This window comes from Anser cygnoides, chromosome 2, assembly GCF_040182565.1.
Source record: "Anser cygnoides isolate HZ-2024a breed goose chromosome 2, Taihu_goose_T2T_genome, whole genome shotgun sequence".
Classification (NCBI taxonomy): Eukaryota; Metazoa; Chordata; class Aves; order Anseriformes; family Anatidae; genus Anser; species Anser cygnoides.
The window spans coordinates 92,355,376-92,373,231 of record NC_089874.1 but is presented as its reverse complement, the minus strand read 5'-3'; the positions used below and the strand labels follow the sequence as shown (position 1 = coordinate 92,373,231).

Below are 17,856 nucleotides of genomic sequence, written 5' to 3'. Positions count from 1 at the left end.
GATTAATAGGTAACTGTAATTGGTAGCTGTTTACATATGCAATGTGTTCTGTTTATTTTTTCCAGTGGTTCTTTCCAAGTGACATTAAGAAAAATGTACTTCAGTGCGATTGGTGTTAAAGTTATGTACAGATATAAAACCTAGAAAAACTGGTATACCATTGTTCTCATTGCTTTCTTGTAGTTTTAAAATTTAAAGAAAGTTGGATTATTGATAAACTCTCCTGCTGTTTAAAAAATGTGGTCATATGTCTCTCTGGCAAAACGACTTCTGCCAATCGGTGTTCTCCATGTTCTTGGACAGCTAAAGCAGCAGCATTACTTAAAGAACTTTATGACTGTGGTGGGTATGCTCTTCTCCTGCACTTGACATAAGTCTTGCTCAGGCTTATGAGCCAGAGTAGGCCTCAATTTGGCTATGCCTTGCACAGCAGTTCCAGAACATGGTAAGGAATCTGGGTTTGACCATGAGTCAATCTCTTTATTTTATAAATACAGCATTTAGAGAAAAGCTTATTTGAGCTCTTCATGGATCTCAGTGGGCTGTAACCCTTGATGTCTGTGGTGCAGTAGCTTTTTTCCCAACTCAGCTATGGCAAAAAATTAACTAATATTATATCAATCTTGTCAATAGACAAGAAGCATAATGGGTGAGTACAAACAGGCACACCCTGACCGCATCTTGGGCGCTGCAGCCTGGACAAGCCCTATCTGGGAAGTACCAGAACTGTACATTCTGGAAGGCAGGGTTAGTGGAAAATACCAAAATTGCCTTATCTGAACCATAGGCAGGATGGAAGAGTACTGACTAACAATCATCTTGCAGTCCTATAAATAGTAGTACTAAGCAAAGAGCCCCTTGAGCTCTCCAGGGACTGCAGTAGGCTGCACACTCGATCTCCCCCTGAGCTGGGATGCCTCTCAGGGTACCCCTGAGGGGATGTGCATCTCAGGGTTGACTTCTTGAGGAACAAGCTTGTCCGTGGACAAATGCTGATGAGTGTGCAGGGTGAGTAATTCACTCTAGGGAGTATTTTGGAAGCAGGCGACTAGTTTAGAACCCCCCCAGGACCCTGCAGTAAGTCTTGGGTGAACCTTACTATTCTCTAGCCTCTGATTAAGTTATTGTTTCTATTGTAGCAAATTCTGTTGAAATTATTGTGTTAAACTGGCTGATGATTAAATGCTGATTAAGCGCTGTTAAATACAATACAATCTAACCTTGCTATTTACCATAAAAGTGTATAACAAGTCCTTAATTACTGCTACATGAGAGGCGTGTAAAATTGATTCCATGACAATGAGCAATTTGACAAACTTGTCTGTGGGTGGCATATCCTTATGTTTTTCACATTATTGTTTAAAGTATATAAAAGGTATCATTGTAACTCCATCTCTTAGTGCTCTGAGGTATGATCTCTAAAACAAAAATATTACAGTGTTTGGGATGTTATTGCAACTGTAAATGTCCTCTAGTCCTCTTCAAGAAGTTATGATCCCCACTTTAGTCAGCACTTCTATCATTCCTGTTACAAAGCAGTCATCTCTGGCAGAAGGGTTTAATGTACAATAGGAAGTGATATCTTCTTATGTTCTTGCAGTTAGATGTATATACTAAGGTCTGTGTGGAGTTCAGTTTAACCTCGTTTGTATGGATAAGCAAAATGTTCATTGCTGTTGTACTCCCTTGCTGTACTGACACCTGAGAAGCTGAGTAATGATAAGATGTTTGTCTTTGTAGAACTTCTGCATGTGAATAACATCTGCACCTTTATTCTGCACTGGGAATGATGGGGGGTGGAGAGTGAGAGGAGAGAGAGATGGTACAGCATTCTTACTGCATCTCAGTAAGAAAGACCTGACAACAAATGGCATAATAAAATAGCTGTTTTAATAAGATAGAGTAAAAAGAGGAACCTAGGCAGCAAATAAATCTTACATCCCTTCAGATGCTGGGAATCCCAGTTCTGTGCAGCATTGGATAGATGGTGCATGGATTTTCCCACAGCATGCTGGGCCAATCCCATTCATGGAGAGGTTCCTCCTCCCTCACATACCATTGTGCCTTTCATTGAGTGCAACAAACAGAATCATGCATCTTCTTTGGACAGATTGGGGTGTTATCTCTTCTTAACATCCACCAGTGCGCAGCACAAGCTGGCACAGTGCACTCTGGCAGACTTCCTTACAGCTGCTACTCATGCTAACATATGGGTTTCTCAAGCCTTATGTATAAGGATAAGCAGAGCAGACAAGGCCTATTGAAGATCACTTACTGTTTGAAGTCTTCTGCAGGGTTCCCAGTACAATCCTCTAGTGGATGTCAGCTACCAGGTTTTGAAATGATGTTTTAACTAGAGCTATGTTGATGGTGCCTGGGGAGGAGGGGCTGGTATCCTAGCAAAAAGAGGAAATTATTTTTTTCCTGTGTCTTTCATGAGTGGTCACTTGTAAATTTTAAAAGCCATAATTATGTATTTTGCCACATCTACTGTAGTGAATCTTGATGACATGTAAAGAAATATCTGATGGAAACAGCTCAGGGATTATTCTTTGATCAGATAACTGCAAATATTATGAGTCAGAGATGTAGTTCTACATTTCCAAATTTATATTCTGTGATGATATAATCAATTTAATTTACTCATGCTGATTCTGAAATCGGAAAATAATTTGTTGAATGACTCTTGCGATTGCCATCAATATTTAAATGTTCCTAAGAATTTATAAAATAAGACCCTGTTTTGTACTTGTAGAAAGATTTCGTTCACTTGCAGGAGAATGTATAAGAGGTCCTATAGAGTTTGTTACTGATTTCTCTTCTTCTGGAAGATACTGAAATCTGTAATACAGACCCAATTGAATTCTACATCTGCAAAGTGGTGAACTTCAGTAAGGTGTATGTGCAACACAGGCAATAAAAAAGTTCAATACATTTTGGGCCAGAAGAATCATTTAATGTAATCTCTTGTAGATCACAGGTTGTTAAACTTCAGCTATCTCTGTGTTGAGCCCAGAAGCTTGACCAAAATACATCCATCAGAATAGCATCTGCTATTAACTTCCTTACTCCTGTTAGTGATCCCATATACATCTTCTGTCAGAAGAAGAAATAGCACCTGAAATTGCAATTTCCCTTCATTCCCGTGGCTTGGTGTGCCACTTATGTAAAGTGGCTTTAGCCATTTAGAGTTAGTGTATCACCTCTCCAAATCAACTTAATCTTTTTGTTTGTTTTGTTTTGTTAATATTTGTAATTTTCTGTAGTTAAAAAAGGTTTCTTTCAGTTAATTATGTGTGGTGCTTGTGTTAGTTAAGATAACCTTATTTTCCTTTGTTTTGGTTACCTGATGTTTAAAAAGACCACAAGCCATGACATACTTCTGCAGCTGTTGCAGTAAAACATGAAAATAGTGCCTTTCTTCCTGGTGTTCGATGTGAATGTTTTAGGAGTTGCTTCTGTCAGACAAGCTTCTTCTTGACCTCTTGTGTTTCTCTTTTGTAGTCAAACTGTGCAGTTCTGTGGACTTCACCTTCACATGAATCTTTCATTCTTCCAAGCCAATTTAGAAGTCTGTGATAGCACCTGCCGTTTGAAATCTGTAACAGCTCAGTACTTGTTTTCCACAGTGGTGTTATATTCCCTTGCTGTTAACCCTTCTGTTGTATAGGCATAAACACTCTGTCATAAAAATGCTAGCTAGCCAGGAGCTTTTACAGTTCAGTGCTGTGCTATATCAGTGTAGGGGTGGGATAGTTATACAGTACTGTATAGTATTATATAATTGCGTCCAGTGTGGTATGTCCAAACAGTTCTGTGATATGCTATTGTAACTAACACTTTCTTGATTGTCTTTCATGATTTTTTCTGATCTGGTTTTGTAGGGTCTATGATGTAATTCATTTCACCCCAAAGTGAGGTAGTTCCTGACTGTTTTCAGTTTTGTATACCTTACATTAACTTTACCATAGCTATGTTCACTTTTTTTTTTTTTTTTTCTTTCCACCATGGAGTGGGGCATTTTCTCTGGTGGGAATGCAATGACAGAAAATCATTGATGAAAAACTCGTTCACATATATTAAACCATTTACAGTGTCTACATACTCTGTTTTACTGAACATGTAAATATTAAAACAACAGCAAGAAAACGCTGTCCTTTATTGTACTTTTTAATTCCATAAAAGCACCTGGAAGATATTTGGCTGGCAAATCTCATAGAAATGTTAGCAGAAGGTTAAGTAAAACCTTAATCCACTTTAGGGGGCTGGAGACAAGGACTAGTTAGTTGAAAAACATCTTGGTAAAGGAAGTATATGCATTTTCATAACTCAAAGTAAATTTTATCAGTTCTTAGCATCTCCATAACTTTCAGGGGATGCATGTGTGAAAATGTAGTATTTACATACTAGGTATGTTGATTGTGTGCGCTGGCGCTCATATTCCTCATCTTCAAGAAGCTCTAAATTAGGTATTGTTAAGACCTCACACCTGTATATTGCTTGAAATAGTAACATACTTCAAATGCAAATGTGTTGTTCCATATGAATGTTATTTAGAAATTCCTGCCCCCATTTAACTCTCCTTCTGTACCTCTGTGTCCCCTCTTCTCCCCACTTCCTCCTCCTCCCCCTCTAATTTTAATGAAGCCCTGGTTGATATATTTTTTGAGTGATACTTTCATTGGCTTGCAGTTCTCTAAGGTTACTGTCTGTTAAACCTCCAGGGTCTGACTGGTCTGACTGACTTAGCAGTTTATTCCCCATTTGGTTTGGTCTTTCTGCGTTCTGCTTATAACACTTTTTCTGACAGTTGCATGTGCCTTACTTGCATTTTTCCAATTTGTGCTTTATTCCTTTTTCACTTTGACAATTCTATTTATGTTGTGAGCTCACCAGTTCATTCTCTTTTTAATTATCATGAATAATTGAATGTACCCATTGAGTTTATGTTTTGCTTCCCTATAAAAAAATGTGTGAGAAAAAATATCTTGCTGGATTTACTTTGGTTTAACACAGTTACTTTTGAAGTCAAAATTGAAGAGTGTTTTGCACTTATTCTTCTCTGTTTCTTCGCTTATATATTTTCTTGCCAAACTGCACAAAAATCTCACTTTTAAGTATTGTGCAACAGCTGAAGCCGGATATACCTAATAATATTTTTTTCTGCTTATCTATGATATTAAATGTCATGAAAATTTTGTACATGGGCAATTCAGCACCTACAGTTTTCCTTAATATTCATTTTTTTCATGAACTTTTTATCGTTAATGATTTCAAAGTTTCTGATAACTGTCATTAAATAGACTGAGAAAGTTCTGTGTCTGAGAATGTGTAAGGACCACAAACAATAATCACACTGATAATATTTGTTTTTACTGTGTTAAGTTCTTCTCATCACCATAAGAAATTATTTCCTTTTGATGTTTGCAGATACATTCTGTTGCAGAGATATCAGCAGAAATAACAGGAATATCACTGGCAACTGAACATCAGTTTGGTACAGTTTGGTGAAGCTGGATACTAGAGGTAGCTGGAAAAAATGGCACTATATTGACATTTTAAGATTTTGAAACTTTTCTGTCCAGTGCATCTGTGCATAGTTTCATGAAATGGAATTATGTGAAATACTAGAATCTTAACTGTCCCCACCCCCAAGCTTTTTGTCTTTTGTACTGTGGGCTTGAAAAGCTGTCATACTATCACTTATACATATTTTTGGAAAAGTTTGAGTGAAAGGTTTCCAGCACTTATACTAGAGAATTAGATTCTCTATACTAGATTAAGTGTAAAGTGTTATCTGTTTATAGGAAGTTGCAATTGATCACTGCAGCTTTAGCTGGACAAATTCATGGTGGTGTCTCTCTCTAAACTTTTGCAAAATGACAAGGTAGAGTTAGAACGATATTGAGATAGTGGCTGTTGGCTGGCTGTTACCAGGTTTCTTGTACATAGGCTTTTCCTCTACAGCTTTCTTCAATATTTGTTTTTCTAAGCTTTTTCATCATGCCAAAGACTTTGCAGCCATTTTTTTGAAACCTGCATTTTGAAGAATCTGCTGAGGCACAGGAGGCCATATTCCTTGCACATTGTTTCCTTTCTGTAACTGCTGAAAAATGTCTTTATGCATGTAATCACATTTTAGACAAGTTTGTTTTAAGAGGGTGCCATAGGCATTTACAGGCAATTTCTCTCACGTCTCCAAACTGCAAATAACAAGGAGTATAACAGAACAGGAGAACCATCTAGCATAAAGCTTAAAAATATTTTTGGTCTTGTAGCTTACAAAAATAAAAGGAAACATAGAAAATAGTAGGATTAGATGAAGACGATATAGACATGCGTTGGGGTGTCACAGCTTGGACTAATGAAGTGACATGAAACTTTCACGCTCTTTAGTTTTCCTTTTTTTGTTCTCAGATCGTTGTTACACTCCAACTTACTTTCCACTGTCATTGCTTTTGCACAGGCTGAGTATCTGAACTGTGTCCGAGACAGCAAAGTACAGTTAGGAATATGACACTGAATAAAAGGCCTTTGCCCCCCTCCCCCTGAGACAAGCTTCCCTTGAAAAATAGGTAGGTTGTTAAAGTGAAAGCATCTTCTTTGGAATTAAAGTACAAAATTTATTCAGAAAGTTGATAATGTTTTCTGGTGGAAGAGGGAAGATTTCTTGCATTTACCTGTTTAAAAAAAAAAAGTGCACACACCCCCAAAACCAAATCAAACCAAGCAACCAAATATACAAAAATACAGTTGAATGCTCCATTGCTTTCTTGTGGTTATTTCTTATTATGCCCCTCACTAGAGAGAAGTGACCATTTCTTGGTTGTAATCATGCAAGTGAACACTCAAAAGAAATTTTATGTATGAGAAGACTGGTTGTGGTTTTGTGCTCTTTTGTTTGTTCGCTTGTTTGTTTTATATTGAGAAGAGTTTTGACCTCTCCTTTCCTATCTCAGATATCTGCAGAATAGCTGTTTGCAAATCTGTACCAGCAACAAGAAGAAAGAAAAGCTGTGTAAATGAGCATGACAGTGACATATTGCAATGAGTTTCTCAAGTAATTAATCTGTCTGTAAGAAAGTGAAATTTCCTGGGTACTTCAGGATAATTTAGTGTTAATGGTAACATTCTGTTAAAGCCATTTTCTTACCAAGCTATCATTACTAGATCTGTCGCTGAAAAAACTAGTGAATTTGAATTTGGTGAAATTCCACCCCCACCCTTACTCCCGCCCCCCCCCCCCCCAAAAAAAAAAAAAAAGGAAAGTTGGAAATAAAAGATATAAAAGATCACCTTCCATGTTGCCTTAAGCTATGCTTTTTATTGTTGTTTAGTTTTTTAATAATGATATCTCATTTGACACTGCACTGTATCTGTTCTGATTATTTAATATAGTTCATATTTACTGAATATGTTCAAGAATCATCTGGATAAATTGAGTGGTTTAGAGTCAACAGCCACTGACTGTTGACTGTTTCTGCACCTCAGAAATTATTCAAAATTAGGTCAAGAGAAGCTAAATGGGGAAAGAAGGAACAGAAAGTCTCTGGATGCAGAGATTTTACTTGTGACAGGAAATTTTTGTCTTGTCATCTTACAGCCAAGCCAAACTGTTAGGCCTTGTTAATCTTCAGGGTTATTTAGTGGGCATGGTGATTTTATCAAAGTCCTCAATATTTTGGTGTAATAATGCTGACATGACAAAACACACTGCTGATTTACTTAAACAACTGCCTTTTTTGTATCTGTAGAGATAAATTCTCAGCAGACACAGGACTGGAGAAGCATAAAGCTTATGGAACATGCCTGGGAGAAGGAAATTTTTGGAAGACTGTTTTGGGATGAAAGGCAATAAATAAAATTGGGAAATCAGAGTAAACCTTTATGTCAATCACTTCAAGATTTTATTTTTTTTTTCCTAGTCTTGGACTGTAGTGAATTTGGTTTAGAGACAGTCTGATAGACTCCCATACTCTTTTTCTCACTATATTTGATGTTCCATCAAGATAACTTGACATCTTGCACTCAGGCATTGATCTTCTAGACATTTAAACCGTTTGGTGTTTTGCACCAGGACATGCTTGTCTGCTATGACCTCAGTAAGAAAGTAGGTAAGGTTTCATTTGAAACTGTATTTATTATAGCTAACACTGTAAACAGCGAATAATATATATAACCTTATGCCTCTTTTGGACACCCAAGAATTGTAGCATTGAACAGGATGCTGACCTCCACACAGCTCAACATTGAGGACCCCTTGACAGCCGAGATTCTCCCATTTTGGTCATTCAAGCTATTATAAGATTTTCCTATATGGAAATAGCTCATCATGTCTACAGTCAAACAGTAATGATGCCATCATGAGAACTTCCTGCACTATTCAGTAAAGGCAAGGCCACATAGGTAGTGTAATAGCCAATACTGAGTGGAAGCTGTCTGCAGGCTCCTCTACTAAAGTGAGAAGGGTGAGTTTATCTTGCAGCCAAGGAATTTGTGAAGCACAGCCCGAAGACCAAGCTGTGCATGCAGCGCAGCACAGCATGGGTCTTGGACTACTTGATAAAATTGTTATATGGATTGCTAACTCATTGCTGTACAGGGGTTTTCTGGTCAGGATCACTAGATTTGGTTCACAACTTTACTGTTGTCAATCTATTGATTTTGGTAGACCTGTCATCCATAAGATTATGGTTCTGGATAGGACCTTCCCAAGAACGTACGGTTCAGAAAATTTTGGGGCAGTAGACTATCAGTGAAGACATCACTAGCCATATCAATGGACTTCATTATTCACAGGACAACAACAATGCTTCATGATCCTTTAAAAAGAGATACAGCCTTTTGTTAACAGTCTAAAATAGAACTCATGAACAAACCAAACAGCTGAACTAAGTCAAGAAGTGTTCCTTTGAAGGTAGACTGCGGGGGAAAAAAGAAAGAAAAAAAAGGCACAGGATAGCTAATCCTAGTCCAGAAGAAAATTGTGTTGAGAACTCCAAAGTGGTTTTAAAATTACTGACAGAGTGACATGGCTGGCTGGAATTTCACATGAGGTTTCTGGAGGGAATCTCAGCTGCATGGGAAACATCTGCAGAGCAATTGTATGACAGATGAGAAAATCTAATAAAGTATCATATGGTCAATGTACTCTTGCATACTTCTTTTCAGTCACATTTCTCTTGAAATATATTTTTAATAACATTTAATCAGATTTTGTGGTATAAATACTATTTATTGAAAAAATGTCTATTGAGCAAATTAACTCAAAATTTTCAACCATTGCTAGAAATGAGGGTATGATGTCAGGCTTTTACAAGAATTTGAGTTTGGTTGAATTTTTCTAATGAAATTTTCAGTAAATACTTGTGTTTCTTTGTCAGTGAGACAGTCTCCATGAGATGTTGTTGGTTTTGTTCTTTGTTCTATTTTTAAAAAAACTTTACACTTCCAGTGTGGAAAGAGAGGAGGGCACACAAAATTGCAACAACCAATTGACTGCAAAAAATGCATTTTGTAGGGAAGGGAGTTATTTTGTTGCTGAAGTCAGATGGAGCTGACCTGTATTGGGCATACCTGTCAAGGTTTTGGTAGCAGGGGTCTTGCAGGGGTGGCCTCTGTAAGCAGAGCCCAGCAGCTGCCCCACGTCAGATCAGAGCCAGCTCCAGCCGGCTCCAAAAGGGACCTGCTGCTGGCCAGAGCTGAGCCAGGGAGCAATGCAGGGTGGGCCTCTGGGAGAGCAGACTGAAGAAAGGGAAAAACCTGCTGTGCAACAGCAGCTGGGAGAGAGGAATGAGAACCAGGTCAGTGCAGGAGCAGGGCAGGAGGTGCTCCAGGCATGCAGCAGCAGTTCCCCTGCGGCCTGTGGAGAGGCCCCTGGTGGAGCAGGCTGTCCCCCTGCAGCCCATGGGTCCCACACAGAGCAGATCTCCACGCTGCAGCCCGTGGAGGAGCCCCCGGTGGAGCAGGTGGATGTGGCCTGGAGGAGGCTGCGGCCCATGGAGAGCCCCCGCAGGAGCAGGCCCCGGGCCGGAGCTGCAGCCCGTGGAGAGGAGCCCACGCAGGAGCAGGGGCTCTGGGGGGAGCTGCTGCCCGTGGGGGACCCATGCTGGAGCAGTTTGCTCCTGGGGGATGGATCCCGTGGTACAGAGACGTGTGGGAGCAGTTTTTGAAGAGCTGCTGCCTGTGGGCAGCCCCCGCAGGCTCAGTTTGGGAAGGACGGCATCCCGTGGGAGGGACCCCACGCGGAGCAGGGGCAGGGAGTGACCGTGAAGGAGCTGCGGAGACAAAGCGCCAGGGACTGACCACAGCCCAAATTCCCTTGCACTGCCTGGCGGGAGGAGGTAGAAAATGGTTGATGGGGGGAAGGTGTTTTTGGTTTGCTTTTAGCTTCTCACCGCTCTAGTCTGTAAGTGATAGGCAACAAATTATATTAATCTCCCTGTCTTTCTTTCAACTGTTGAGCCCTTTTTCATCATATTTTCTCCCCCAGTTCCTTTAAGGAAAGGCAGTGAGAGAGTGGTGTGGTGGAATTTAACTAGTCATCAGTGTGAAACCAATACAGAGATGCATCTGAATCCGCTTGCCCTGGGTTTTTACCATGGTTCATTATATCAAACTGTGCCGTGGGGTTATGTTGTGTTTTGCTGTGTGTATAGACAAAGAATATTCACAGTGCCTCTGAACTCCGACTGCAGGTTCCTGCATCAGGCACCCTGTTTGGGCCCTTTGCAGCCAAGGAAGTCAGCTTTCTCCAAATGCAACTATGAGAACATAAATCAGTTCCTTTGCTGGACTCAGAACTGAATTGGGAAAGAGCTAGGAAAGAGCAGTCTTGAACTATGATAGAATGGTGTGGATTTCTCCAGTGGTAACTCTACCGGGGCTTATCTAAGTACTGAAAATTTTGTCTATAACTCGCAGTAGAAAAAGAAGAGAATATTGCTTTTTTATTTATACAGTATGACCTGTAAAAGTATGGTATTATTTTGGTGATGGCTGCATTATTTGAAATTGATATTAGACATATTTTCAGTATGTGATTCCAAATAGTGCAGCAGCAAATTCACATTTCATATAATAGGCCTTCTTTTTTTTTTTTTGTCTAATAAGTTATTTATTCTGATTATTTTTTAATATATTCTGTGCTTTAAATGGTTGTGTGTCAGGAAAAACAAAAATGAACCTTCCTCTGGGAAATGCTGCTGTTATATATGCTCTGTTTTAGAAGCTGATCTCTCTCTGACATCCCCCTGAGGCAGTATTAACTGTGTTTATTGATATCTGTATCTGGCATGTCTAAATCAATATCAGAAGCTGGATCAGAATTGAGGCAGGTTCTTTTAAAATATTTCAGATCCCGAAGAGCAAACATTTTTTATTTCTCACCAATGTCAACATTATTTTAGTGCTTGAGCTCACTTTGATTATTTCTGTGCACAATCTATTCTTTTTGCCCTTTCCACCTCTAAAAATATTATTTAGACATACCAAAGAACAATAAGAAAAAATGAGTTTTTTTTTTTTTTTAAAGAACCTTTTGTTGGTTTTGACTAAGTGTAATTTTTGTGTTTGTAATACAGGAAACTGTGGGTCTTATTTTATTGCTTTCACTTGAATCCTCATCTCTGTACCATGCAGAATCAACACATCCTCTGCTAAGAGGCTTGTTCTCAACACTTGATTGAATGGGTAACGGATGATAAATGGAAGGGCAGCATGTGTGTGGCGAAGCACATCTTCTCTTTTAATAACAACTAGTTTTAAGGAAGAGTAGAAGATCTTGTTGGCAAAAGAGGAAACTTCCCATACAACAAGACTTTTGGTGAACAAAGTTTGCATTTGTTTTAAATCAGACAAATGAAAGGTTAATTTAAGACAGACACACAAAGGTTTAATAGGGTTTTGTGATGTGTTTTGTAGATAGAAAAGGTGCTAAAATTCTTTAAAAACAGCAAAACACAACAACAATAATAACAGCACACAATACCTAGAGTAGGCTTGTCTGAATCTGCAGCTTTAGTTCTAGGTCTGCTTCTAGCTGAATAAGTCTGGCTGTCTTGGATGTGGACCTGTGCAAAAACTGTTGGTAAGCTTGTTGCTGTGCTTGGTAACTTTATGTTTGCTGTCACTCCCTGGAAAACTTTTCTAATCGTTGAAGTTAAATGCTCTGTGTGCTGCTGTGTTTGGTGGTACTGCTTCACATTCTTCTGTTCAAATAGTTAAGACTCTAGTCTTAAGTATCCAAACTGGTGTCAGGCATGAAAGGGACTGTTTTTTGTAATGTTTACTCTTCCCTTAATACTTTGAGATGGAGCCCTAACTGCTTGTTAAAGTTTTGCTTTGTTCTGGTGTCAGCTTAGAGGCAGGAAGCTGTTACTTTAGCATAACTCTTTATGGAATATACCATTTCAGTGTCATGGTTTGAGCCTGACTGATGTAGGCTAAATGATGGTTTGTGAATATCTGTGCTCCTAAGAAAACAGAAATTTAGATTTGGATATATATATAAAGCAAAACAAGAGTAAGACTGGTTGGGAAGCGAAGAGGAAAGGAAGTAGCACAGCACAAATGGTGCAGAATTCCCTCTGAATTCCTGTTTATGCTAAAGAGAGATTTTGGTAACTTCTGTGAATTACAGCACAAGATTTTGAGGGTTTATGTTAATCTGTGGTCTGTTAGTTAATGAGAAAGCACAAGACCTGAAAAGCACTCTGACTTGAGAAAATAACAACATACATGTTGGACTGCCCTTCACTCCATCCCATTTTTAATCTACCTGCTAGAGTATCACCAATAAAATTTTGCTACTTTCTTTTTGAGTACAAACTCTTGTATTTGCACATAAATGGATGATGAAAAAAGAGCTAGAAATACAGATTGGGCTGTGTAAGACATAAATCCTGAGCATGTGGCTAGACAAGGAAGAGTTCTTTAAAAGCAATGCTCGATTTTCTTGGACATATTGGATAAGCATAAGAATAAGGAACGAGAAGGTAACAGATAGGCATGGGATGTTGAGTTGGCCAGTGTGAAGGTTTAAAAAGAAGGAAAACCAGCTCCAGAACACTATCAGCCTCACAGAGATATTTTTTTTTCCTTCTCAAATACCTGTTCCTACTATTCTTTGAAGTTCTGTGAATTATTTTGCCTTTTTAAGACTTCAGGAATGGATGGAGAAAAAAAACCATCGTCACTTCTTCAGTTTGATGTTTTCCTGCTTAATTGTTTTTATTTTGTTTAATAGAAAGAGCAACATCCATTTTTGTGACTCAGCTAAAAATGTGCATCTTTATATGCAAATAAAGTTTGATCTAAAATATTAATAACATTTTAAGAAGGGGTTTTGCTCATGTTCTCAAGTCAGGCTTTGTTTTATAACTATGTAAGCACAAAAGATGCCAGTCAACATATGGTTACAATACATGAAATCAAAACACTCCTATTCATGACCGAATTAAAACTTTTTCCATTTTGTTTTTCAAGGGAATCTTCTTCTTAGCAAACATGTGCAGTGCTCCAATAAGTGTCTGAGCCATCTTCTGTCACCCTTGTTCCTATTTACCCACTTAATGAGATGAAATCATGGAAAATCATCAGTGTTCTTTGTGGAGCTTTGCTTGCTGTGTGTTTTCCCTATCTATTTTACCATGTAAGAAGACACATAGAGATCAGTTTGGAATGGAAACAAAATGCTGATTTGCCATTTTACCTGGAGGATATTTAGATGTAATCAGCTGACCCTCAGCTTTTATTATTAAAGGGAATAGGTACAACCTGTGATCCCACCTAAAAGACTGCTTGTTGCTGTTGTGCTGAGCTCATGTGTTTCTGTCTCTGTGGGACTGAATAGTCAGCTGAATATGAGCCAGCAGTGTGCTCAGGTGGCCAAGAAGGCCTACAGCATCCTGGCTTGTGTAACAAACAGTGTGGCCAGCAGGGCTAGGGAAGTGATTGTGCCCCTCTACTCGGCTCTGGTGAGGCCGCACCTCGAGTACTGTGTTCAGTTTTGGGCCCCTCGCTACAAGAAGGACATGGAGGTGCTCGAGAGAGTCCAGAGAAGGGCAACGAAGCTGGTGAGGGGTCTGGAGAACAAGTCTTACAAGGAGCAGCTGAGGGAGCTGGGGTTGTTCAGCCTGGAGAAGAAGAGGCTCAGGGGCAACCTTATCGCACTCTACAGATACCTTAAAGGAGGCTGCAGCGAGGTGGGGATTGGCCTATTCTCCCACGTGCCTGGTGACAGGACGAGGGGGAATGGGCTAAAGTTGCGCCAGGGGAGGTTTAGGTTGGATATTAGGAAGAACTTCTTTACTGAAAGAGTTGTTAGTCATTGGAATAGGCTGCCCAGGGAAGTGGTTGAGTCACCATCCCTGGAGGTCTTTAAAAGACGTTTAGATGTAGCCCTTAGTGATATGGTGTAGTGGAGGACTTGTTAGTGTTAGGTCAGAGGTTGGACTCGGTGATCTTCGAGGTCTCTTCCAACCTTGATGATTCTGTGACTCTGTGATATTCCCAGTCTAGAGAGCAAGCTTCATCCTTGTTAAAGTAAATGACATTGTTCACCTCTCTGAGACAAGTTTCAGATGGTGAAACCTCCTGACTAGAACAGCGGTCAGGCATGAGAGTCAGTTTCTAGTGAAGGAGAGTTCGTAGCATGAATAAGGAGAAGCTTTCCCAGATACCTTCAAAACTTTTGAATTCCCAGTATGAGATGTCAGAAGCTGCTGGACACTTTTTGCAGGAGTTCAAACAAAAATGGACAAGATCTCCATTAGCTTCAGTAGATCTGTGGTGTGTGTAGAAAATGGAGATGTCTCTTGAAGTAGAACTTCCTCTCTGTGGCTTATGTGCTGTTAAAGTAGAAGCAGGGGTTTGGGCTAAGGGCAAATGATCAGGGATAGGGAACTGTTACCAACAACACATCATAAGAGTGTTTTATCTTCATTTTTCAATGCTTTTTTTTTTTTTTTTTAAGAAATAAGGACAAACCTCCACACAAACCAAAAATAAATAAATCTCACCAAAGAAGACCAGAGGAGATGATCCTTCCCTCCACCTTTAGAAAGTCTCTGTATATTATACTAGACAGGGTTTATGTGCATAGACAGTGCCAAGACTGAGCACCAGGGAAATGGTAGTAAATAATAAAAACAATAGTCAATGAACTGTATAAAAGTCCTTTCTCTTTGACTGTGTGAAGTGATTTTCATATGGACTAACAGTTTTAGCAGAGAAATATTTATGCAGTGCCTAAGACGATATCTATAACTGAACAACCTTTGGACTGCTAGAAAAATATCTATACAGAAGAATAAAGGAGATACTTCAGTAAAATATACAAGAAGTGGCAGATGTATTTTGATACTGTGTTTTGTGAATACACAAAAGGAATCCCTGTGGAGATGGAGAATGAGATGAGGGGAAATCTGCAAAACTGATTATGCTGAAGCCAGTGCTTCAGAGGTATGCTTGAAAGGACAAGTGGTAGGTGCTTGAGAAAGTCTCTGTGCATGCACACTTATATGCTAAAACAGAGAAAGCCAAATCTCAAGAGCTAAGGGTGACTGAAATAGTATGTATTTTTTATTCTCTGATGATACACCTAGCCATTTGTGAGAAAGGCATTTTGCTAGAGTGAAGCTAACTCTGAGATCAGGCCTGGGCTTCTTTGCTTCTTTGCATTGCGCTTACCTTTTCACCTGAACCAGCATGACAGCCAGCATCTGAGGGACAGAAGAATATCTTCTTCCTTGGTGTTAAGTGCTGTGATTAGATTACTGCACCCAGCTTGGCTGTTTCCCTGAAGTGTCTCTGGATTCTGTGGATTTCAAATTTGAAATAAATTAAATAACTTGCATTTAACAGATGGTTTTAACAAGACCAAAAATATTACAGGCACTGATTCCTCCAGCACTTCTGTGTTTTTTTTTTTTTTTTTTTTTTTTTTTAAGGCTTGAAGTGAACAAATGCTTACTATATGCAGTTCTTATTTGTGATCAGCTTCATAAGCCATATGCTTGATCTTCCTAACCAGAAGTCAGAACAGCATTTCCAAGTCCTTCCCTCTTCCCTATTTCCTAATTAGGACACAATACTAATCACATTTTAAAATTTCTTTATTAATGTGATATGGATTAAGTTTTGCTATTGAAGGCTTACATATAATAATACACCAGTACTCCATACTGTCCTGTTTTAACATTCTCAGGGTTACAAAAATCAAGGACCAGAGCCTGTGCATTGTATGTATGCATAACTGTGACAGAAGTTCATTTGGCTCTGAAACTATATATATTTTTCTTGGAAAGTACATTTCTAAATTCTGCATTTTACTCTGAACACTTGTTCACTGCTTACAGACCAGTCCTCTCCTGTTCTTTCTTTCCGTAGCTCACTGCCATTATTCCAAGCATCACTGCCTTGATGAAAATATAGGATTTAAGGTCAAAAAAGCTTTTTTTTTTTTCTTTTTTCTTTTCATTAGGATCTCTTTAGTCTGCCCCATTAACTGGTTGGAGGGAACTCTTCTTCAGCTGACTTGATCTTTTTTTTCACAAAGGGCTCATGTTTCTCTTAAAGACTTTCTTCTGTCACAGCTGCCTTCTGTGGCCATTAGCCTCAGAACTGGAGCACTTTGACATACAGAGTGCCAGATTGCCATTTGCTTCATGTGACCTTTTTCCAGCCACTGCTGTGGACCAGCACACCGTCTTCCTGAGTACTGGCAGTATGCTTGCCCTCATTTGGCCCTCTCTTGCCTTGATCTATGCTTAGTTTAGAGTTTTGTCATTAGATTAAATACTGTGTTAGGATCTTTGCTGGCATGAGTTATGTGTTAAGTGAGGTGAATTGTATTTTTTGAAAAAAGTGCAGAGGAAAGAGACCTGAAACCTTATACAAATGAATTGTGCTGGACTTGTATACGACAGTCTGGAAAAAAAATCTTTGGGGAGGAAAGAGTGCTGGTTGACCTGTCCATCAGAAACGGTCTTTTGTGGTATAAATATATTTTTTTCTCTTTGCCAGAACTAGGACTGACTCAGGCTGATGACATACATGTTGTTCTTTGCTGTGTGATTTGACAAATAGATGCAAAATTATTTTCAGCACTAGGTCAGGTCAGCTGTGATTTTGTGTCAAGAAATGGCAAGTCTTGAAAAGCTACAAGGATGGGGATTTACCAACCTCTGCGGTATACCTGAGTAGAATGTATGTGTACACACATTGCTGCAAGAAGTAGCAGAGATCAAATCACTCTGAATAGCAGGGCTGAAATATCTTAATAGACCTGGGATTTATTGCTGCTGCAGTCACTGGTGCTAAAAAAATTTCATCTTTGCAATGACGCAGCACAACTTTGATTCACAAGATTTTTCCTGTGAGGAACAAACTAGGAACAAACTCTGCAGTGGTTCATCTCAGTTGGTTTTAGGACACATGTAATGGCTTTCCCTTTTTTAACATGCAGCTTTGTTTGCAGTTAGTAGACTGTTGATTATAATCCTTTTGTTTTCTTTTATCAGTGTAGCTCAGTCACTCGTCCTTCAAACAATATAATTGTCCTTGTGGGTTTCTGCTTCAGACAGTTTATCAGAGTCTGTCTTGATAAACACTTGTTTCCAGTCATTCAATGAGCTCTGGATAATCTTTGTAGTCAGCATCTTTGGAGACAAAACCCAGCAGTCTACCTTTTTCAAACTAAACAAAGGTGCAGGAATCAACTACCATACCTGACTGCTGTGTCTCATCCAAATTAGAGAGGCAAAGCATTGCTGCCACTGGAAACAAACAAACAAAAAGTCTGCACAGCTATGTCCGACAGCAGGAATTTAAAATGGAAAATTTAGGTGGTGAAAG

General features: G+C 39.2%; 1 long non-coding RNA gene across 1 annotated transcript in view; it reads left to right on the top strand.

The window, feature by feature from the left end:
- Positions 1–479: 479 nt before the first annotated feature.
- The window catches only part of LOC125184478 (uncharacterized), a 36,638-nt gene continuing 19,261 nt past the window's right edge, over positions 480–17,856 (top strand). The window contains exon 1 of the long non-coding RNA XR_007168560.2: positions 480–1,008. This is a non-coding gene — a long non-coding RNA (uncharacterized lncRNA). The remainder of the gene's footprint in view (positions 1,009–17,856) is intronic.